Genomic DNA, 24910 nt, shown 5'->3' with positions numbered 1-24910 from the left:
CAAGGCAACACAGTCTTGAGATATAACAATTAGGTTTATACTTGTAGTATGCTTGAATGCATGAAACTTGGGGAGAAGACATATGTAGATAATATGAGAAGTTTCTCCAAATCACAAGAGCCAAATTTGAAATGCAAAGTAGTGTAGATAATTCCTCTAATCCATGATGATAATCAACAACACCTTCTTAACTCTGGACACACTGGGAATAATTGTAATAAAATTTGTAAACTAAAATGAGAAACATATAGACTAAACATCCTCCTTTGTCTTACTTCTAAACCATAGGATCATATCTTCAACTATAGGGAAATGTAGTACAAGCTCCTATGCTAGAGACACTGATACTAGCACAATATATTTGAATTGTCTCTTTGCAATAATCTATCAATTAGGAACATTTTTACATCCAACCATGAACATCAGAACTATCACATTTTGGCATTCAACAATGAACTTCATAGAATCAATCATGGATATTAGATCAACACACATTTTGACATCCAACCATGAATATTAGAAGCATACACTGTCAATACAACATCAACCATCTCCCCTTTGGACATCAAAACATTCAATAACACTGTACATCATATATGAAACAATCATAAAATTAGTGCTTCATGTCTACAACACTCATATCATCAATGACAACAAGTTTCACTATACCAACAATCATATCTTCGGTTGACATCAATGACAACACCATATATATAATAGATCTGTGGTGGACATCCCATTCATTGCCATTTTCTTTTATTTTATTATGATCTTGTTGCCTTTCTTCTTCTTTTACTATTCTTGAAATACTAATGGACGTCAAATGAATCTACATGTTTTCTATCATTGCGTAATGCATGCTCCCTTTTATTACTATTATTAGGCCTTATGATTTACCCTTAAAGAGTTCTCGATTGGAACTGTCTCTTTGACCAAAGATATGCATGTTTGTTTCAAAACGACTATCACCTCTCATGTTATTTGAAACTTCATCTCACAACCCTTGTGGTTTCCCTCCATTGCGTCTCTATTCTATGCCTTTCATCATATATTTTATTCTCAAGGCAATGTCTTCTAATAAATGTCATAGGAACTTGACTTCACATAAGGTGGATTATAATAGTGGGTGAATAGAGTAAAGGTATGAACTAAGAATAAAATGGATATAACACATGTGAGAGTCATCATTAGACACTTGGCATAATTTGCATACATAAATGACAAGATGAGGTTTGTATTTGATATGGACATAAAGATGAAGGAACCATAAATGAAGTAGCTTATATGTCAAAACCTATTCTAAAAGTTCTTCCATGCATAGGAGGCTTTTTTATCACCTTAAATTTGTTTTATCACATGCCCTATAAGCGTGGAATGGATTTTCTATGGTTGGAAGAGGTAAAGAGAAATTTTGAACATGTGGAATGCATCTAGGGGATAGTATAGTGATATTGAAAGCTAGAGGAGAATTTGTGACTTTTGCAGGAATATCGAAATAGTTCAAAGAATTATGAAGGAATATAGGAGATTATTTGGCAAGATCTTCATTTTACAAGGAAAGAGACTAGAAGAATCATCTTTCCTCAGCACCACCTTCTAGTTTTAAGGAGTCAAAAAAGGGAATTAGTTTTCCCAACATATAGGGATGAGGTTTTACCAAATGAACAAAACCAACAAATATTATTTTTCCTCAAAACATGGGCCAAAATGATAGATATGTTGGAGATAATATATGATACACCTAGCAACAATTTTGGGGAGTTCTTATTAGTTTTTGCAAGGAATTTGTAACTATTCTATGCTCTTTTTCTAGCAATATAGTGTCTTGTAACAAAAAACCCAATCACTTAAAGACTAAAAATAATTGTAAATTTAGAGTTTCAAAGCATATTTGAGCATTTCAGATTATGCATATAGTTGTAGTAGCACCTTTTAAGCAATTTAAGTTCCAGATTTTACCTTCTCAATACTATCTAATTGTATGCAATAGATGGATTGATGAATTTTTTTATGTATCTTACTATAAAATCTTCAAGCATTTGTTTGTTCTAAGAATCTTTAAGATGAAAATAGTATTTTCTATGCATGTTGTAGGTTGTGAGGTGATATAAATAGTTTTGGTTGTGAAATTTACATTTTCCTTCCCAAAGTTGTCAAAATCATACCTTCTTATAAAGTAATGATGTGGTACGTTTGATCAATATGATGAAGCAAGTGATATTATTTTTGTTCTTCAAGAATATTTGCAATAGCTGGTCAAACACCTCTCACTCTTTCATCCCTTCTCATTTCTTTACAAACATGACATGTATGACAAGTTGATGAGAAGAGGAAGCTACTCTCTAGAACCAGGTAATGACTTTGTTTGACATTGTGTCTCTTTTGGTTAGTGTAGAGTAGGTTAGGTTTCCATTCTAATAACTATTGTAGAACATTGTTTATGTCTCATTTTTATTCTTCACATTGAGGCAAATTCAATTAGCCTTTTGGGTTAGTAGTAGTAGTAGTTTTAGTATGTTCTCTTGTTGTTGTGAGAGGTGCTAACAAGAGTGTTAAGTCTGATTTTGAGTTTGTTTTGGATTTTTCATGACTCTATGCCCAATGGATAGGCTAAGGCTACCAATCCTAGATTCTCAATAGGAAAGCATCCCACAAAGGTCGCCAAAGATGTTAAATTTTTTTTCTATTTTGCCAATATGTCAGTTAGACTTGCCTTAGGGGTGAAAGGGGGGTATGTTTTTTGATAAAGTATTGTAAGTACTTTCTTATGGAGTCTTAGGTGAAGGTAAAAAAAATTAAATGTTTGTTCATGTTTATTTTTGCAATGGAGGGAAAAAAGAAAAGAAAAGCACTTGAGTAAATTGTTTTATCTTTTCTTTTACCCATGTGACTTGAAAAAGGTAGGGTTTTCCCTATTGCATTGTTGTGAAAAATTCCTCTTTTCCTAGCATAAGAGCAATAGATGAGGTTTCTACTCAAACCATGTTGCAAGAGTATTGCAGTAGTAGCAAGTTTCATGAATATTTTATCCATGTTGCTGAAGAAAAGAGAGAAGTTATGGCACCTTGCAAGGACTTGAAGCACTATTTTTTAGGAAATGAGAAGAGGTTTATGGTGTGTGGGAAGATTTGAAAGAGTCTTGAGGAGTACGTCTTGTGGCTTATGTTGAACATACCATAATACTAAGAGGAGGGGTGAATCAATATTCTCAAAATAAAACACTCTGATAATCTGAAACTCAATTTGATCTTAGATATCCTTAACATGAAATGAAATATGCAGTAGAAGTGAAATGCACAACATACACAACCATAAGAGAGACACCCATTTTTTACATATGGAAAACCCAAATGGGAAAAACCATGGAGAGGGTTAATTCTTAAGATAATATAACTAGTTATATGGGATTACAAAAGAGGCTCGCTACTCGGAGGGCTCAATGCATAGGTTACAACGGCTCACTACCAGAAAATAAAGAAATGAACTGAGAAAATTGCATCTACATATGCATGGGATCAGTTCCCATTAAGCTCAGACAACACACCAATTGTTTGCAAAAGATTCAATTAAGAAAATTTGCAAATCACTTTGCTATCTGCTTTCTCCAAAATACTGTCACACTAGATCTATCCTTCTCCTTTACCCATTCAACATCAACTTCCTTGTTTTATTGTTTACCACTTTACTCTTCACTTATTTCATCGCAATTCATCCATCATCGTATACATCAAGCATAACATGATCATATGTGTGTGTCAATAGAAATATACATCAAGTTGGCCTCAATAACATTTTCCCAAATGATATTTCAATGGTCAAATCAAATGCTACAATCACCAGAACAAAACAACAACATAATATTTCAAGGTCGGCCTAACCTTGAGTTTCCACAATAACACACTATTAGAGCACAACAATCACGATCCAATTCAACATTGCAAGGTTAAAGACATGAACAACAAATCATCAAATGATTATCATCATAAATCGAGAAACCGGAAGAAACCGGAGCACATAGAGCTTCTCAACACTGCATAACCGAATACATTTCTAGAGCACAACATCCGAAGCATGACTTTTGGAGCACCAACACCATGAATAAAATAATCTCAAACAATGACAATAAGCATATCAAAATTGCACTACCATATCTACATCGAGACACAAATGCAGAGGACTGCACCTCTGAAATAAGTCAACTGCATGTAGTCAAACTGCATGAACGATTGGAGCATGAAACCAGTTTCCTCAACCAACACCAAATATCTCATATCAAGATAAAAATATTATCATACTGTCAATACATAGTTCTGGAGCAATAAAAATGTGCAATACATGAGCAACAACTAGGATCTGTAATCTATATCATACATACCAATGCTCAACTATTTTGCATCATACATACCTATCTTCCACTGTTCTGCGTCATATATACCTATCTTCCATTATTTTGCATCATATCCGGACCAATCTAGATCACCGGGTTTGACATCAAACAAACCCCTTATCATCATAAAGAGATATTGTGTATGTTGTATGGTTACTCTAAATTGTTATGCACTTCTCATGCAAGAGTAGAAATTGGGTTTAAGTTTAGAGGTAGTACTATTGATCACCATTACCAAATGATCCCACGATTCTAGCAAAGAACATAAAAAAAGACGTGATGATTCCCATCCTTAGTATTCATTTTAATAAAGTGTAACTAGGTAACACTCATGTTTTGTAATTTTAGGTGCTCAACCAAAGAACCACCATCCTCCATCCTATTAGTGTACAAATTATTTCTCAAGAAAAAATATTTGTGATGAATCTAGTCTAATAAATCTCATATAAAAAATTTCAAAAGAGCTATAACAATGGATTATTCATGTACATTCAATAATATGTATTCTACCAAATAGAGCCTAATGGAGCCTTTTATTTTCATCCATTTTGTCCTAATATTCTTTTTATAGTAGAAAGTTTGGATATAGATAGTACAACCCATATATCTCTACCCATAGCTATATCCTCTATCTTGAGCTTTCAAAGCTCAATTTTTATGGACAAAAACTTCTTCATTTATATCCTTGATGTGCTTGTACTTTTTCATACATGATCTTCCTCTACACAAGCTCCCACTCAATCCTGAGATTAGTTTAAAAAACAATCCATAACATCCAGAATCTAAGTTTTGATCAAGCTCAAATACTAATGTTCAAAATAAAACATAATTGTAGAATATGCTTCCTACACTAATCTATGATAAGAGGTATGTGTAGAGTTAAACTAGTAGTACAATTACAAGGAAATTAACCCAAAGTAATAGACTATGACAATGATTTGCATGGGGAAGACCTTTTGAGCAAAAAGTCCCACACTCCAACCTAACTCAATATATTATTTAATAACATGACTATACCTGAGAATCACTGACAAGAGGTTTAGAGTAATTATACTAGCATGAAAATACCTACAAATACTTATTATGAAACCTCCATCTCAAGCACCTAATAATAGGAGAAACAATATATATAAAAATCAAATTGTAACTAGGAAACCATGAGATAAAATTAAGCAAATTGTGTTGCATAAATCCCTAGTTAAACATAGCATGTTCCTTCCACTTAACATAATATTTTCATACTCCACTCACAAAATTGGGTTGCATTATAAGTTGGTCAACAAGTGTAACTCCCTTTTATAACTCTCTTATGCGTCCTATATGTTACTACATTCTTTATGTGATAGAACCAACTCTCAAAGGCCATATATTTTAATCTATTATGCTGATTGAGCCTATTTTTTATTATAAATATCAAATGTATCTACATCCATATAATGAGATTGATAGTTATGTCCCATTCTAACATTTTTCAAGACAAAAAATGATCTTTATAGCTCATAAATTATTTATTTCTATTTGAGAGCCCAAAATTTGTATTTTTTGTGTTCTTACCATTAGGATACAAGGTTGAGACACTTAGACACATTTATCCAAATTAACCTCTTGTACATCTTTAATGATAGTAGACTAAGGGCTTGTTGTAGGAGACTTACATTTAACTTTCTAATTACCACAATAGCCATTATTTAAATTTATCTTTTTCAACATTTCAATGTCTAGATTATTCACAATAAAAAAATTCATTACTTTGAATTGTGATAGGAAATGGCACCATCTAAACCACCACATTGTCTCAAATTCACACAAAAATATATTCATTTTTTTGTCTTTTCATTGAGGTGTAATTCTTACTTATATGCCCTAAATTTGTATACTTAATCATCGAGTTTGGTCAAAGGATTGATGAGTTGGAACTAATAGTACATGATTGAAGAAATTTTTGAGAAGGGAAAAACTTAGGCAATTCTTTTTAAAACCCTAGTCTTTCTGTTAAGTTCTTTCAAAATTATGTGATCAAAATAGAAGAGATGGAGATATGATCTGAAAGTTGTATTTTATCTGCTATAGCGTGTTTTAAAGATGCACCATGCTATAGCGTGTTTTAAAGATGCACCACACTTATCAATTTCGGTGTGTTCATCCTCCTCAATGTAAGCATGCTATATAAGTGGATGAGGGGTTAGGTAGTGAAGAGATATGTCTTCCCACGCGGGAAGAAACATCTCTTCCTTACGTACCTCTCACCACAGTATATAAACTAGTCACCGTTTACTTACCCGATCGGAAGGAGTGCGACTTGTTTGAGAATCGCTTTACCACCCGATACCATGAACAGTGTAACCATTGGTCAAACATGATAAGTTAACTTTGGTTTTATTTATCATTAGTTAACGTTAACATATTAGTATATGTAATCAAATTAATACACACACACACACACACACACACACACACACACACACACACACACACACACACACACACACACATATATATATATATATATATATATATATCGGAAGCATGAAATAGTACGTCCGACGTTACAAAATTAACACTCCGTCTTAACTAGGGAGGACACATTTCATGTTAGAGAAAACATCACAATTCATCCATTGATTGTGAAGAGAGGAGATATCACACCATAGTGATATTCAGAGATATGGTTCAACAATGAATATCAAGTCTCATGATACTCACCATAACTCATAGTTATCAAGTAAGGTATGTGCACTGGCATCAAGTCACATGATGCCTACCATACTGATAATGATTTCATGGCATGTCCACGAATATTATGTTCATAATATTCACCATGAAGATCTCTATCATAATTATGGTTTATTTAATGATATCAACCAACAGATATCTACCTCAATGTCTTAGAGATATATATACTATCATGACATGTCCACAGATATCAAGTCACATGATATACATCAAGATAGTTAAATTGATAATTGTAAAATCGTCACCTTACAATATCAATTTGAAACAAGTGTTCATTATTGAAAAGTTGTCACCCTTCAATAATGTTCACAGAAGGCCCATGCAGTCATGGAGTCACACACATGAAAAATAAAAGAGTTTACACACTAAACATCTTTAAATATATTAGTATATCAAAATAAATGAGACTCTATCTCAAAATTAAATAACATTTTCAACCATACCAAGCTTATCTCTAAAGTGTTCAATCTTGATCCTGGAGAGAGGCTTGGTAAGAATGTATGCAATGTGATCACCTGTACTAATATAATTTTGTCAGATCACATTCCTTTCCACCATATCTCGAACATAGTGATAAGGAATCTCAATGTGTTTAGGCCTGTCATGAAATACTGGATTCATTAAAAGCTTGATGCAACTCTGATTGTCACAATAAATGACAATAGGATTTAAGGGCTGACCAAACAGTCCTACAAGCAATTTTCGGAGCCATACAACTTCTCTTTCTCCCATGGAGGCTGCAATGTATTCAGCTTCTGTAGAACTCTGAGCAACTGAAGACTATTTTCTACATATCCATGAGATCATTCATGATCCTAAACTGAAGCAACATCCTGATGTGCTTTTCCTATCAACTATGCTTCCAGCCCATTCAGAATCAATGAATCCATGTAGGTCAAGTTCTACATATTTATATTTCAAACCAAAACCAATAGTTCCTCGAAGATATCTTAAAATATGCTTTGCAACAACAAGATGTATTTCCCTGGGTTCACACATGAACTAACTTAGTGCATTTACAACATAACATATATCAGGTCTTGTGTTTACCAAATACATTAGAGATCCAATAATATATCTGTAGAGTGTAGGATCTACAAACTCTGATTCTACAGTTGTTTCCTTTAGCTTGTGTAGATTTGTCTCCACAAGTGTAGTCATGGATCTACAATCCAACATTCTAAATCTCTTGAGTATATCAATGGTGTATTTTCCTTGATTAAGGATTATACCATCTGCCTGCTGCCAAACTTTCAATCCAAGGAAGTAGTGAAGAATTCCTAAATCTTTCATATCAAACTCAGAGGCTAATTCTTTCTTACATCGAGAAATACAATTATCCTCTCCTGTGATTAGTAGATCATCAACATAAAGAATAAAATTAATAATTCACCATTGATTACCTTGTAGTAGAGATTTGGATCTGCTTCATTCTTGAAAAACCCTAATTCCAAGAGATAGTGATCAATTCTTTTATACCATGCTTTGGGGGCTTGTTTCAGTCCATAAAGAGCTTTCTTTAATCTGCAGGCATGTGATTCAGCCTTATGAATCACAAAACCTTCAGGTTGCTCCAAATAAACTTCTTCTTCAATCTTACCATTCAAAAAAGCAGTCTTGACATCCATTTGATGGACTTTCCATCCTTTAGATGTTGCAATAGCCAAAACTGCTCAGATAGAAGTGTATCTCGCAACAGGAGCAAATATCTCTTCATAGTCAATACCTTCTTTTTGTGAGAAACCTCTAGAAACAAACCTTGCTTTGTGCTTCTCAATGCTGCCATCTGCTGCATGTTTGATTTTGAAGAGTCATTTAGAAGATACCACAGATTTGCCTTTAGGCCTAAGCACAATATCCCATACATCATTTTTCAGAATTGACTGATACTCTTCTAACATAGCATCTTTCCAAACTTGATGCTTGAGCGCATCTCCAACACAGGAAGGTTTTGCATCAATGATCTCAATCATCAAGGTAGTATAAATGGAAAATAGGTTAGGTCTCTTACTTTCTCTGAAGGTCCCCTTTGGAGCAGCATAATTTTCAGCTACTTGAAGCATCTTTTTAGCCCAAAGTGGTCTCTTCCTAGTTTCGGGATAATTTTCTTCTAAAGGCAATCCTTGAACTTCATGCTTAGCATCTTCAGGGGTCTCCCTCTGAATCTCAGGGGTGGAATCCTCATCCAAGCTTGTAGGAGGATCTTGGTGTTCTAATTCATTAGAGCTTTTGGACCTCCTGAATGCTATGTCTTCCTCAAAGATGACATCTCTGCTTAGTTCAATTTTTCTTTGACTAGGTATGTATATTATGTAGGCTTTAGAGGTTTCACTGTACCCAACAAATACTCCTTTCTTTCCAGAAGGTTCTAACTTTGACCTCTTTTCTTTGGGGACATGAATATAGATTGGACACCCAAAGATCCGGAAATGACTTATGCCAGGTTTGTTTCTTGTAAAGGCTTCTTCGGGGGTTTTATTGTCAAGAAGAGAATGAGAACATCTATTTTGAATGTACATAGTTGTCTTAGATGCTTCAGCCCAAAATGAGGTTTCTATATTTTGGTCAAACAACATAGCCCTAGCAGCTTCTACTATAGTCCTATTCTTTCTTTCAGCTACCCCATTTTGTTGTGGGTTATAAGGTACAATTAACTCCCTCTTCATCCCAACATTTATACAATAATCTTTAAAAATATCAGAAGTGTATTCCCTCCCATTGCCTGTTCTTAAGGTTATGATTTTCTTACTTGTAATATTTTCTGCAAGAGCTTTGAATTCCTTAAATTTAGAAAGGATTTCTTTAGACTCTTTGTACCTTAGAAAGTATATCCGGGTCTTCCTAGAATAATCATCTACAAATATTACATAATATAAAAATCCCCCTAATGAGGGTACAGACATGGGTCCACATAAATTAGAATGAACTAATTCTAATACATTTTTGGATTTACTGTTGCTAGAATTAAAAGACCCTTTATTATTCTTTCCCAAGGCATACCCTTTGCAGGCTCCTTCAGATTTTTGACTTAGCTTGGGTAAGTCAATCACCATCTTCTCTATCTTAGGTAGGGTATGGAAATGAAGGTGCCCTAATCTTCTATGCCAAAGTTCATTCGAATTTGGAGTCTCATGAATCAAGGCTAGAGGTGGAGTGGTGCAAAGTTTGTAGAGGCTCCCTTGTCTTACTCCAATGGTGTGGGCTTTCTTGATGGTGGAGTTCTTTGGCCAAGCAAGTACCTTTCCTTCCATAAAGGTTAATTTGTAACCCTTATCTTTGTGTGCAGAAACTGAGACAAGGTTTCTCTTTATACCAGGTACAAATAGAACTCCAATCAGCTGTAGGGATATGCCTGACTTTAGGTTGATATTGCAAGTTCCTATTCCCATAACTAGATAATTTGAGTCATCACCAATTGTCACTTGTTCATTTGAACTTTCCACAAGTGTATCTAGGTGGTCACGAAATCCAGTGATGTGTCGAGATGCTCTGCTGTCAATCACCCATGTGTTGGAACTAGAGGTGACTTGACTAGAGAGGGATGAGTAGAAGACTAGCTTCTCGGAATTACTCCCTTTCTTAATTTCTGCCATTGAAGCTTGTTGTTTGATCATGTCTGGACACTTCATTTCATAGTGCCCATATTGGTCACATCTGAAACATTGTACTTCAGAAATGTCTCTCTTCTTATTTGAAGACCTCTTCCCATTTGAGTTGTTGTCCCTCTTTCTCTTAAAGTTCTTCTTCTTTCCTTTCTTGTGGGAATTAGAGTTTAGAACTTGAATGTCTTCATTACCATTGTTTTGTTTTATTCCTCTTGTGACAAGTCGAGATTCCTCTTGAATGCAACCGGTTTTCAATCTATCAAACTTAGGAAATTTAGAACGAGCACTGATTCCTTGAATGATCGATTCTCATGCGATAGGAAGTCCATTTAGGGCCATCATAGCAAGTTCTTTGTTTTCTACTAGATGTCCAATAGTGGATAGTTGATCCCTAAGCTCAGTGATCCTCAAGAAATAGGATGTAACTGTTTCTCCTTTATTCATCTTTATATGGTGTAGTTTATTGTTTAGGGTGAGAGCCCTGCTAGTGTTGTTGATTTCATAAATGTCAACTAGTGCTTTGAACATCTGAAAGGCCATCTCATATTTAGAAATAACTGGTACAATGTGGTCTCTTATTGAATCCACAATTATCTTAAGGGCCTTCTCACTGTCCTTGCTCCACTGAATTTTCTTTGTATCATCAGAGAGTTCAGGAATTTCACTTTTGATATGGGAGTCAATTTTATTTTCTTTCAAAACAAGCATGATCCTGAATTTCCAAGATACAAAATTTGATGCTCCATCTAATCTATCTTCAAACCTAACTCCGGTTGCCATTAGGATTATGGGAATGTGATCTTAGTAAGAGCCTGGTGAAAGTTTATGAGATCGTTACAGAATTTTAATATGATCTTCCTTAACTTCGCTCTGATACCATGTTAAGTTCTTTCAAAATTCTGTGATCAAAATAGACGAGATGGAGATATGATCTGAAAGTTGTATTTTATCTGCTATAGCGTGTTACGTAGTGAAGAGATATGTCTTCCCACGTGGGAAGACACATCTCTTCCTTACGTACCTCTCACCACAATATATAAACTAGTCATTGTTTACTTACCTGATTGGAAGGAGTGTGACTTGTTTGAGAATCGCTTTACCACCTGATACCATGAACGGTGTAACCATTGGTCAAACGCGATAAGTTAACTTTGGTTTTATTTATCATTAGTTAACATTAACATATTAGTATATGTAATCAAATATATATATATATATATATATATATATATATATATATATATAATTGGAAGCATGAAATAGTACGACCGACGTTACAAAATTAACACTTTCACTATATTTTTTGGGCACGTGATTGTGTGAAAATGCTCTTAATTTGGATGATTCATAGAACCCTAATGTTATAAAAATAACAGTGCATCAAAATACCTAATAAAAAGAGTTATACCCTACAAGAAAATGTCCATGGTTTTTGATAATGGTGATGCTCCACCAAAAAGAGTGATACCCTACAAGAAAATGTCCATGGTTTTTGATAATGGTGATGTTCTACCAAAAAGAGCGATACTTTAGAAAATGGCGACTCAAAGCTAGTGTGCACTCCTTATGATAATGGTGGAAAACCTGATACTTAAAATGGTGCCATTGTTGTTTCCCATTGTTAATGATTAAATGAGGAAATAACCTTTTTTATTTTAAAATTATTTTTAATATTAATTTTTATCATGGGTGTTTGCTTTTAAAATTTAATTGCTTTTCTAAGCCGTACCTGTGAAAATTATTATTTCCTATCCTTTTAACCAATTTGAATCTTGATAGAAATTTTTTATAGATTTAGAACAAATTTGCACTTTTTACCTTTATCTTAGTTTGACATTTTTTAAAACATTTCCAATTATTAAGGGTAAAAAAATATGAAAACTATTTTTTTTCCCCACGTAATCACTTTAGCTAATTGTCCAATATGTTAGCTAAGAATTGTAAGTTTCCACACTTTCTAAACTATATTTTTTCCTTTCAACATGATCATTTTAAATGTAAAATCATGAAAATTGCACTTTTGTGACATTAAAACAATTTTGACAATTTGATAATTTCTATGATAAAAATGTAAAAAGTGCACTTTTGCACCCTTGAAGCAACGTTGCAACTTTTTAAAACTTAGACACTTCTAGTTGTGAATCATGGAAATCATTATTTTGTGATGTTAGATCCACTTTTCAATTTGTAAAAATTAGTTATTTCTAGTTATCAATCATAGAAAACATTATTCTGTGATGTCAAACTAATTTTTCTATTTTAAAAACATAGTCAATCTATAAGCAAGAAATATTTTCATGGGTTTGAAGCTATTTTACCATTATTTCACACTCAATTATGTTTTGAAAACACATTTTCTCCTTCCATGCCATTTTTACCATTCAATAGGAAGTCAAACTTTTAAACTCTTGTTATTGCTTTAATTAAAAATTAAATGTTTAAATGGCTCTTTGCCACTTATGTTTATTTTGGCATAACTTTCTTGTTTAGACTCTATTTTTTTCACATAATTGGTTTGGTTCTAAAATACTTGGAATAAGTGAGGGATATGATTGCTTAATAATTAAGGATTAGATAGAAGCAATATCAACATTTACAAATAAGCATGGTAGGAATAATTTTTTTAAGGGTTACGACACACACATGCATGGAGGAATCTATTTATATGTATACATATGTACCCACACACACGTTTTTGTACATGAATATGTATGAGTATACATATAAATAATAGATATGCATATATGTATTTATGCATGTATGTATAAGATGCCAAATATTCTACTTGGGTAGGAAATATCTCTTCCTATGAAAATTTCTTTTATTAGTAATACAAGAAGGAGTTTCTTCAACCTAACCAAACTTCTTCATCTAATCAATCTTTTTTCTTGTCAAAGTCATCTTAGGCTAATTTATCTCATCATGATAGCAAATTTCTCTATTTTTAGAGATCTTTTAGCTAGTGTTTATGCCTATGTGAAGTATAGCTTTGTAGGCTCCTTATAGATTCTTGTGAGTATCAATACTATGATTATTTTTGGGGTTGGCAATTGGTTAGATTCATCTCTTACAAAAAAATTATTTTGAGAATCTATCTAGATTTTGTATTTATCTTTCCTCATCATTTTGTCTTGGTAACCTTCTTTCTTTGCTACTTTTCATAAACCTCTTTTATATTTTAATTTTTCTTCATTCATTTCTTCATATCTTTCTTTTTCTTCTATTGTTATTGCTAACTTGAGATTGACCTACTTAGCTAAAGGGACTACTAAATGAGCATTGTTACCTTAGCTAAAGGGACTACTAAATGAGCATTGTTACCTTAGCTAAAGGGACTACTAAATGAGCATTGTTACCAAGACTTGACTTTATATCTAAAGAAGATGCGGATGGGTATGGATTGATTGAAGGTAACTTCTTTTTAGGTTTATCCTTTTTGTAGGTTTATAAGATGAATGATTTTTTGTTGGTACTAGGCTCAAAACCGTATTACTTGTGAGTAATCTAATGAGGTTCTAGTAGGGTTAACAACTTCTTCTATATTACTATCTTAAAGAGTCATGGAATCAAACATGGATACCCTTCTTCTAATCAAATAAGGTTTCATAGAGAGTAATGTTCTAGACACTTCAAGTTGTTTGAACCTAGGACTTTCTATATTCATAAATTTTTTAATTATAGAAAAAAAAATTAGAACTTAGTTTGGTCAATATATCTACCACAATCATGAGATTCATTAAGCTAGAAGGGTAACTAACACCTTGACAAAAATTTATACGAGAGAATGATACAACATCCACCTATTGTTGCATTAATAGAATATGAAACTAAGCTAACTCCCTTTATTAGGAAGAACAAATAAAAAACATTACAAATACTTTGCTCATCTATTTAGAAAAAGTAAAATTAGTTGTTACAAAAGAAATACCATCTACCTCAATATTGCCCCTAAATTTTAATATAATAGCTCATTTTCTATCTAGAATCCAATATTAAATATTTGAATTTAGGGTGAATTATGAGATCTATACTAGAAATGGATATGCAAAAAAACTATAAAATTATATCTTTTTATTTCTCTTTACATAAAAAGATAAATATAAACCTAATGCTAGGTAGTACCTTTAACCATTGAGTTTAATTTATATCCCAGAGAGAATTTAGTTAGGGGAAGAGCACCACTAGTACATTTCCTAACAAAAAATGATATTTTATGTTTCAAACAATAAGTTTTATTTGTTCAATTTTTAGAACAAAAGGTATCAACAACCCTCAAAACAATTGATACATGCTCAACTACTGATGCTCTTCCCCTACCATGAATTTGTTTCTGTTAATACTAATCAGAATTCCTAATATATAGGAAATCAAAAATCCATTTGCATCCACATAGATTTCTACATTTGTAGTAAATATTTAATGATTTTCATATCAGTCTGCCGTAGGTGAGTCTGTATCACCCAAAAACTCCCCACATGAAGCCATAGCTTGCATTTAGTCAAGCTGGTGGGCAGTAAAGGAAGTAAATCAAACTGGAAGGAAGCTCATGATTTAGGTGCTATTTTTAGGTGATGTTTCCTCTGCTCCTCTGTTTTGGAGAATCTATGATTATTGATACAGCTATTTTAGGTGCTGTTTCCTCCTCACCTCTGTTTTGGAGAATCTATGACAGAGCTATTTTTAGGTGCTTTTTACAGAGATTGTGCAGAATCTGTCAGGGTTTTGGTTTTAATTTCTGCCAGATAGATATTTCCATTCATACATGATAGAAAGATAAGTCGAGCGTTAGGTTTGAACCGGAACGCTATTTAAATTCATGCATGATAGAAATCTATTGGGCTATCAAAGAATGCCTAATGCCTTGTGTTTTTGCTTCGCTATTTTCTCTTGACGCCATTTTTCCTCTACAGTTGGGTTTTTGGGTTTTAAGACTCCTTTCCTGAAGTGAGTTTATGGATCTCAATAAGATTGATTGCTGGGACAAGGAGGAGAAGATCCGACTAAAGTTCAGTTGCTCACCTGTGCAGAGAAAAAGATTGTGAGACTGTTTCTGGGTGCTCATCCAGCACAAAATATGAAGGAGCAGGATCTTATCAGATGTCTATTGAAGAGTTATAGCAGCTCTAAGTACGATAGTTTTATTTTACACTCTACAATAGTTTTACAATAGTTATAGATTAAAATTATTGTACTTAGAGCTGTTTTCAAGTACAATGGTTTTGTTAGTTTCTGCACTGATGTAGATTGTATCATTGTACACAGTCTCTGGGCATGTCCCATCCTTTGCCAACTCCAAATGAACAACACTTCATGCACATGTACAAGAAAGGAAGCATGGAAGACGTCATAGAAGAAATGACGTCTACACTTTTGTTAGTACTGAAAATAAGGTAGATTGGCACTGGAATAGATTGGGCTTTTGTACCCTTTTATCATTTAGGGTTACTTCTTTTTATAACAGATAAACTGTTTTGAGTTGGAAGCTTCAGCTATTCCATTTGGTGGATTATGCAACATATCATCATCAGTAACGTCTTTAAAACTTGTTGGAGCAGTGCAAGTAAATGCTGCTACCACAATAACCTACTTCGGATCAATGTTTATGGATTCCAAGATATCTTGTAGGTTTTGCATTACTTGCAGTGCTCCAACAAGATTTATAGACTTATATATCTTGCTTTCCAACAGCCTACTCCAGATTATACTAGCACATACAATCTATGCAACAGATTTGTTATCTACAAAATCCAAGGAGACAGGTAACAGTAACCCTCTGAACAATGATAATGGGAGTTCGATAAGTAATGCTACTTCAGATGAAGCAGCAAGATGGTGCTCTTCATGCTACACCACTGCTACTCCTTTGTAGAGGAGCGGTCCTATGGGTGCCCAGGTAAACTTTATAGTACATTTTTTTTTCAAAGATACAATCAAGTTACAGAGATATCAGGATCTTTGTTCTTAACTAACACCCCAAATACCTATACCCACCTTTAAGGATTTGTGTATTGATAGGGTAATACAGCATCATACTTAAAACCCTTTTGTTTAACAATATATCTTTTTAAACAATACTATACTATTTTCTCTAATTAGACATATATAGATGACTGCAGATTAACACTTGTTTTCTTTGGTGGGTTGATAAACAGGCTCATGCCATGCATGTGGCATCCGATAAAAGAAAAAATAGAGGCATGTTGCATCTGCCATGGCTGCTGCAATATAGAATAACAATCAGTTTGTAAAGGCATATTCCAACCCCATTGTGGATCATAATGATAACATCAATGCAGCTCCACATATTAAGCCTTAAAAAGGATGAAATTCCAGCCCATTTATACAGAGGAATTCCCTTAACCGATTGCCAACTTTAAACTCATAAATTGATGTACAATCCTGGAATGATTAACATCCCAGTTCTATAGATTGAATTGGAACAAGTTTAGGAGGAGCATATTTCAGAATTTGTTTGCATAGGGAATCGGTTCATTTAACCTATGGTTTCCAGAAATTTTCCTATTAAAATCTATTTTTCATGATTATTTCTATTTTCTGATTGGCTGGTTGGATTTTTCCCAGTGGTTTTTTCTTTTCGCATCTACTTAAATTCATTTTGAGAATTAAAAAAATTGAAGGCGCACATTTTACGGTTTTTCTAATTGTGCACTTGTCTTCTGTAGGCAGTGCCAGGGCTTTTGTGGCATCGTGCAGATCCAAGTTTTATTTGTGTCTCACTCATGGGTTTCGTAGTTTCCTTTCATTTTATAAAGAAATTTCAGTTTCATCCTTTCAGAAACGCAACTATTGTGCCGTGTGTTTTCCCATTTTCCCTCTCCCGAACAATGTTTCCATACTTTAAACCCTAACCACATTGGAAGCGATAAATAGTGAATTTATCGCTAAGTTAAAAAAGGCCAAACATTTTTGTAGGAAGTTTCCAAAACAACATATGAAGACAACAGAAATCCAGGTATGGTTTAACTAAACATGCACGATATTTCTTCATCTGGTTATTTTTTATTAAGGTACCTAATAAACAATTAGGGAAGACTAGAAATTTCAAATATGATAAGGCTATTTCAATGAAAATCACTACAAATTCTTATCGGCACTATGTTCAATCAGAAAAATTAAGGTAGTTTCCTACATGCCTGAAGCCATTTAGTTCACATCTGAACTGCGATGCCTTCTTACTTTGATCGACTCAGCAAAAACCTCTTCGAAATCTTCCAGATTAGAAGAACTTCTCAAAATTTTCTTCGTTTTGAGGTATTTCTTCAAATACAGTTTTTAATGTTTCCCAATGATCCCGTAATTCCCCACAAAAAAACCTACTTCTAAAATTTTTAACGGCCAATTTCTCTATTTTCCACTAAAGTGGTAGTTTTCTCCACTACATAGCAAAAAAAACCTTAAGGTAATTACCCACATCTTAATTGATTGACTAAGGTAATTAGGTTAATTGTGCTTCTATTCCTTGGATTTGTCCTCTTAATTATTGCTTCTATCAACCCAATTTAAAAAACCAAAAAAATAGCTAAATGTATAAATGTTGAGGTGTCTGACTTTTGCTTGCATCCATTCTCACATGCCTTCTCTATTGATTTTTCTTACCCACTTATGCCCTTCAAAATTATATGTGTATATTTATTGACCTTTTATCCATTTAGGGTTCTCCCTTCCTATATACTACTTTTGGTATCCTTTATCAAGCAACCTAAAAGCTATAAGTTTGTTTTTTAGTAGTGCCTAGGTGTCGATCTTGTCAACTTTGGGGTCATTGAAGTTTAACATACTCTCAACCTTTTTCAATCATGCCTCCTTTTGTTCTCCTAATCCCCAAACCCTTGCCAAGCCTAAAATTGCTTTTAGCCATTAGGGTTCCTTCATTCCCTCATCCCTTATCATCATGCTTCCCTTTCATGTTCTTCTAGATCCCCAAAATATAAGATGTGAGACTTTATAGTTTGGCTTTAATTCAAGAGGAAGTTGGATTCCTAAGAGATAAACACTTCATTTTTAGGAGAGATAAATCCTCCTAAGAAAATATTGCATGTTAACAATATTTCAAATGCAAGCTTATGGGCTTAGGGATTAAATTCCTAAGAAGTTCTTTGATGATGGATAAATCCTTGATCTAATTTATAAACATACAAAGGTGGTTAATAGACCTCTTAGCCCTATCAAATGGTCCCAGAAAGAAGTGCCAACAGAAACAATCTCAGAACATGTCAATGACATAAGAATGACTTGGACGAACCTGAGACTCAAGGTCATTAGACCTACTAAAAGGGTCAAAAAAAAAAAATCAAAGGGCCCACTTGTAGCTTCACCCAAAAGATAATATAAAAGGCAAAGGACCAAGGAAAAAGGTAAAGGGGAGAAGAAGTTGCAGGAAGAATTATAGGGTAAATCACTTGTAAAGTTCATGTCATAATTGAAAGACAAACTAAGACATTCACAATACCTCTCCAAGGTTGTAGAGGCAAAAGTAACAACTAGGCTATAAGCAAACCTATCAACAAAAGTCATTCCTACAAGTATAACAAATTGGGATAACAATAGGAGAAGGGGCAAAAGAATAAATTGCTCAAGACACACCAGATCCCTCTCCTCATCAAACAAATGTTCATGACTCTCCTATGAGAGAATCATTACCTCCACTAAAGCTAGAAAAGGAGTAGAGCACGAACAAGTGGATATAACACATGGTCAAGCAAAAACCTTGGTAACTCCTAGATTATATGTTTAAGGAAAAGATACAAAGGGAGATGATGAACATGATGAGGGGAGTGATGAAAAATAAGGTGATGATAAAGAAGCTCCAGATGAAGAAACTCATAATGAGAAGACAAAAGATGATGAGCCCAAGATAATTGTGGAGGTAGAATAACAAAAAGAAGATAAAGGGGAAGGAGAAAAAACGGAAAGAGAAAGATAAGTAAGACAATGTTGGTAAGGAAGAAGAATCTTCTCACTTGGTCTTAACAATTAAAGAGCAATAGAACTTGATCAGTTCCATTGAAGATCAAGCAAAGAAATATCAAGAGAAGGCAACTCAAGACCAATAGATGGCCTATTCTTCACAACAACATCCTCCTCCTCAAAAGAAGACACCAGAGAAGGAAGTCTCCAAGCAACAAAAAGAAACAAATGCCTCAAAAAATGAAGAAGTGGTTTGATAGAGATCAAAAAATAAAGGAAGATGTTGATATAGGGGCATTAAGAGGATTTGTCACAACACCATTGCGACAAGCTTACCCTAATAAACTAGGTTTAGTCATATCAACCCCTTCATTATATACTAATTAACCAAGAGAGCACTATTTAGTTCATCCCCTTTTGAACTAAGAGAACTCCTCCTCCTATGGGGACACCACTAGGAACACTAACTTATAAAGAACTAGTAACATCATATGAAAAGAATAATGAAACAACTAAAGATACAATTGGTGAGGGATTGAGGAAAGTGAAAGAGAAATTTAACAAAGGGGAGGATATTTTGTAAGCATGTCAATATCCTCCAAGTAAAACTGTCTCAATATGAAACTATTTCTATTGGAGACAAAGAGGATGCCAAAAATCAAACAAAAGAGGGTTATGTTGATCATCATAGATAAGATGCAAAGACAAGACACTTTATGGTTAGACACATGAGACTCAATATTAGGTCCTAAGTATCATCCCCTATAGCAAACAATTCAATATCCTTCTCAAAGGCCACCAAGATAGAAATAATCAACTAAAACTCATCATCCTTCTCCTCCTCAATAAAAACAAACACATATTCTCCAAACCCATCATCACAATAGCAATATTCTATTTTTAGTAAAACTATGTAGTATGTGTTTCTATTGGCCCGATTTGGGTGAAATTGGATTTTTATACCATAAGAAGAAATGTGGAAAAAAACCTTTGGATGAAGTAGTATTTAAAGCTATTGTCAATAAAGAGAAACTTTAGAAGAAGCTCAAAATCTCTCCACTATATGAGTAAATCAAAACAAGGAAAGGATTGTTGAAATAACAACTCTCGTTATAAATAAAGATGTTCAAGACATGGCAACATAAGACTACCAAGTTACTTTGGTATATATGGTTACCCACATAAGGGAAGAGGAAATAGTTTCTCTATATAAAACTATATAGAAGCTTAGAAGTGCAAAGGATCAAGAAACTAAGAGATAACTTAGAGAGAAATTATAACAACTTCAAAATTTTGTTAAAATTTTGATAACTATGATGAATTCCCTACCTAATACCTCTACAAATTCTCTAAATTTGGTTTCTAATGGCAAGGTTGATATTCTCAAAGAAATGAAATAAAATTTACATTCTTTGGATAACTTATAGATTTATATGTGTACAAAGTATATGAGTAGATAGAATTTGAGTGCAAATTTCATCAACAAATTGCTTATTTGCATCTAATGAAACAATTATTATAACTTACAAGAACAAAAGATACATATGAAGAGGAATCACATTTACTAAGAGAGATGAGGAAATACCTTTTTAGGATTTACCAGAAAATAAATTTTTTAAACTAGATTATATAGATTTTATCAAAAAGACTATCAAGTCAATAGCATTTAAGTGGGTTTTAATGATTTAGTATATGCAAAAGAATTTAGAAGAAAGAAAAGAGTTGAAGAAAATGCAAGACAATTTTGAGGATTTTTTTATATTCTAGTACTCAACTCAGATGTCTAAATGGATAATAATATTATGAAATCAACATAAGAAATTTAACAAGCAATAAGAAGTAGAGTATAGGAATGGCGTAACAAGGTAGATGAAAGTGTAGTGGACTAGTTGATGCAACTCGGGTTTGTTTTCAAAACCTTGATAAGGATTCACATGATATGAATAATCAACTATACTTATTTGGGAAATGTGTAAAGATTCCAAATTTTGTGTGGATTTCCTAAATGGTCTTTATAATAAAAAATTGAGCAAGTTTTTGAATGATTATCGAGAAAACAAGAATAAATAGAAAGGCTAGTAGTGATTTTGAATTAAAATAAATTTTGGAACTGAGCCAATCTTACTAATTTTAGCATGATGAAACAATTATTATTTTATTAAATAATTATTCTTGGTAATGCAATTAACATTTTTTATAAAATGGGTCCTAGACTCAACCATAAAGTGGTCCCTATTTTTTATGCATAGTTAGTAGTTAAATTTTAGTTTCAAGGGTCATGCAAAACTTGTACAATTTGATACATATGTTAACTTCTAAAAAATTGGAGTTAAGATACCATTTTTAGATTAACTCTAAAGTTAGGATGTTTACATGTAATTTTTGCAACCAGGGTAAGTGCACAAAGATGGTGGTCAAAAAGGGGGTATAAGTGGACTTTTTTTTTTTTTTTTTCTGAAATCAAGTGAACCTGAACTTGGAGCCAAAATTTGAAAGTCATCTACTCAAGATATGAAGATAATCAAAGAACAAATATTGTAGTATTCTGAATCTAGTTTCCAAACTATTAAACTTTTTCAAAATTGGATAAGATTAAGGGGGTCAAATCCTTCGCGCACGAAAAACTAACCCTGATTTTTTCTAAAAAACATAACATAGTGTCTAACGTGCGCATCAAAAAAGTCATAGTTAGATTTAGTATTTTGACAAATCCTTTGGCAGAAAGATAGTTAAGAGTGAGCACTAGAAGATGTGTATTTTTTGTAATTTTTTGTTGAGTATTTTTTTTAATGATTTTTCCAATCGAGCACATCCTGAAAATTAGGTACTTGTTCGTGCGCGAAGCATAAGTTGCAGTCGACAAATCAAAAATATAATTTTTTTTTTTAAAATTGTAAATAATCAAGTGCACTACAATAATATATAAAGTTTTTAAAATTTTGATAAGTATATCAAAAGTTATTCAAAAAATGGTGCACCTATGTCTGTGAGAACTATGGAGACACTGGTAAAAGAAATTCAATAATAATATGTTATTCTTGTTCAAATTGAAAAAAATTTATATGGTTAGAAAGCTCAGAAGATGGGTGAAAATATGGTGGCAATTTTAGAAATACCCACTTGATGAAGTGTAAACCTGATGATGACAAAGTCGATAAACCAAGTTGATAAAATAAAACATGTCAAAAATGAGAGAAATGGAGGGAAATCAAACTTCCAAACCATAGCTTTGTCATCCAAGCCTATTTCCAAGCATAAACAATCAAAAGCGTGTATGGGGTACTTATGGTTTAAAAAGCGCGTACAGGGTACTTATGGTGTAAGTAGCGCATACATGCTCTTTTTACTATAAACAATGCGTATGCGCTCTTTTTACTATAAACAACGCGTACGCGCTATTATATAATATGTGTATATACATATAATATATGTAATATATAATATGTGTATAATATGATATTGTATATATAATATATTAAGTATATATATATATACACATGTAAGTGTATTGTCTCTCTCTCTCTCTCTCTCTCTCTCTCTCTCTCTCTCTCTCTCTCTCTCTCTCCCTTCCTCCATACCCCATCCCTCTCTCTCTCCCTCCCTCTCTCCCCTTCTCCCTTCCTCCATACCCCATCCCTCCCTCTCTCCCCTTATCCCTTCCTCCATACCCCATCCCTCTCTCTCTCGCTCTCTCCCCTTCTCCCTTCCCCCATACCCCATCCCTCTTTCTCTTCTTCTCTCCCTCCCTCCCTCCATACCCCACTGCAACTGTGCCTGCACTTCTATAGAAGTAAGTGAATTTATTTCTTCTCTGCAACTTCCTCTTTGATTTTTATCATGTATGCTCTCCTAAGAAAATTAAATGATGGATTTGTGTGTGTATATTGAATAGGAGGAATAGGGTTTGAAATTGAACCACGGGTGTATTACCATGACAAACAAGGAAACCTGCAGCAATATTCTTCTTGAATGTGTTTTTAATGAGCAGAGTAGATGTGGAAAATAGTGTCAACAAAGCAACATGATGAGTCAGAGTACCTGCAATATGTTTTTCAGAAGGAAACAACACGTAGGAAGAGAAAGAGGGAGAGTAACACAGATGATGTCCTGGAGAATGATAGTGGTGGGTATGCAAGAGTTCCCATGTTGTTATACAATGCCTGTCACCTAAAGAAATTAAATTTTTTTGTATGCATGGCAGTGGTAGTATATGATGATCATCACTTGTCAAACGGCTTGGAATGGTACATACCCATGAAAGAAATCAAGTGTGTAATTCCTATAGTCACAATCGAGATTAGTTTGATAACCTTGCAAATTTAATAACATCATATGTTTAAGAACTTAGGCAGTACTCTTAGGGTTAGGTCAAGCTCTTACACTTGCTTTTTAGTGAAGCCTCGTTGTATGATGTTCTATTCATAACTTTAAATTTAATATATCATTTTATTAGCCCACCGTATGACCCCTTAGGTGTCATTAGAGGTCGTATTGTTTCCTAAGAGGTCATATGGTGTCCTGTGACCCCTTAAGACACCATATGACCCATAACAACACCATATGGTGTCCTAAGGGGTCTTAGGATGCCATATGACCCCTTGAGACACCAATGACCCATAACAACACCATATGGTCTTCTAAAGGGTCATATGGTGTTCTATGACCCCTTAGGACACTATTTGGTGTTGTTATAGGTCCTATGGTGTGCTAAGGGATAATATAGTGTCATATGACCCCTTAGGACACCCTATGACCCCTTAGATATTGTTAGGGGTCATATTGTGTCTTGGATTCAATCTCTCTCTCTCTCTCTCTCTCTCTCTCTCTCTCTCTCTCTCTCTCTCTCTCTCTCTCTCTCTCTCTCCATACCCCTTCTTCTCTCTGACCCTCCCCCCTCTTCTCTCCCTCCCTCCCTCTACCTCTCTCCCTCTCTCTACCTTCCCTCCCCCCTCTCTCTCTCTCTCCCTCTCTCTCCCTCTCCCTCCTTCCCTCTCTACCTTCCCTCCACCCTCTCTCTCTCTCTCCCTCCCTCCCCCTACTCTCCCTCTCCTTTACTCCATACCCCTTCTTCTCTCCCACCCTCTCCCCCCCCCCCCCCCCCCTCTCTCTCTCTCTCTCTCTCTCTCTCTCTCTCTCTCTCTCTCTCTCCTCTCTCTCTCTCCTCTCCTCTCTCTCTCTCTCTCTCTCTCTCTCTCTCTCCCTCTCTCTCTCCCTCTCTCTCTCTCTCCCCCTCCTTCCCTCTCTCTCTCTTCCTCTC

The sequence above is a fragment of the Cryptomeria japonica genome, chromosome 9 (genome assembly GCF_030272615.1).
Source record: "Cryptomeria japonica chromosome 9, Sugi_1.0, whole genome shotgun sequence".
Classification (NCBI taxonomy): Eukaryota; Viridiplantae; Streptophyta; class Pinopsida; order Cupressales; family Cupressaceae; genus Cryptomeria; species Cryptomeria japonica.
This window is presented reverse-complemented; position numbering follows the sequence as displayed.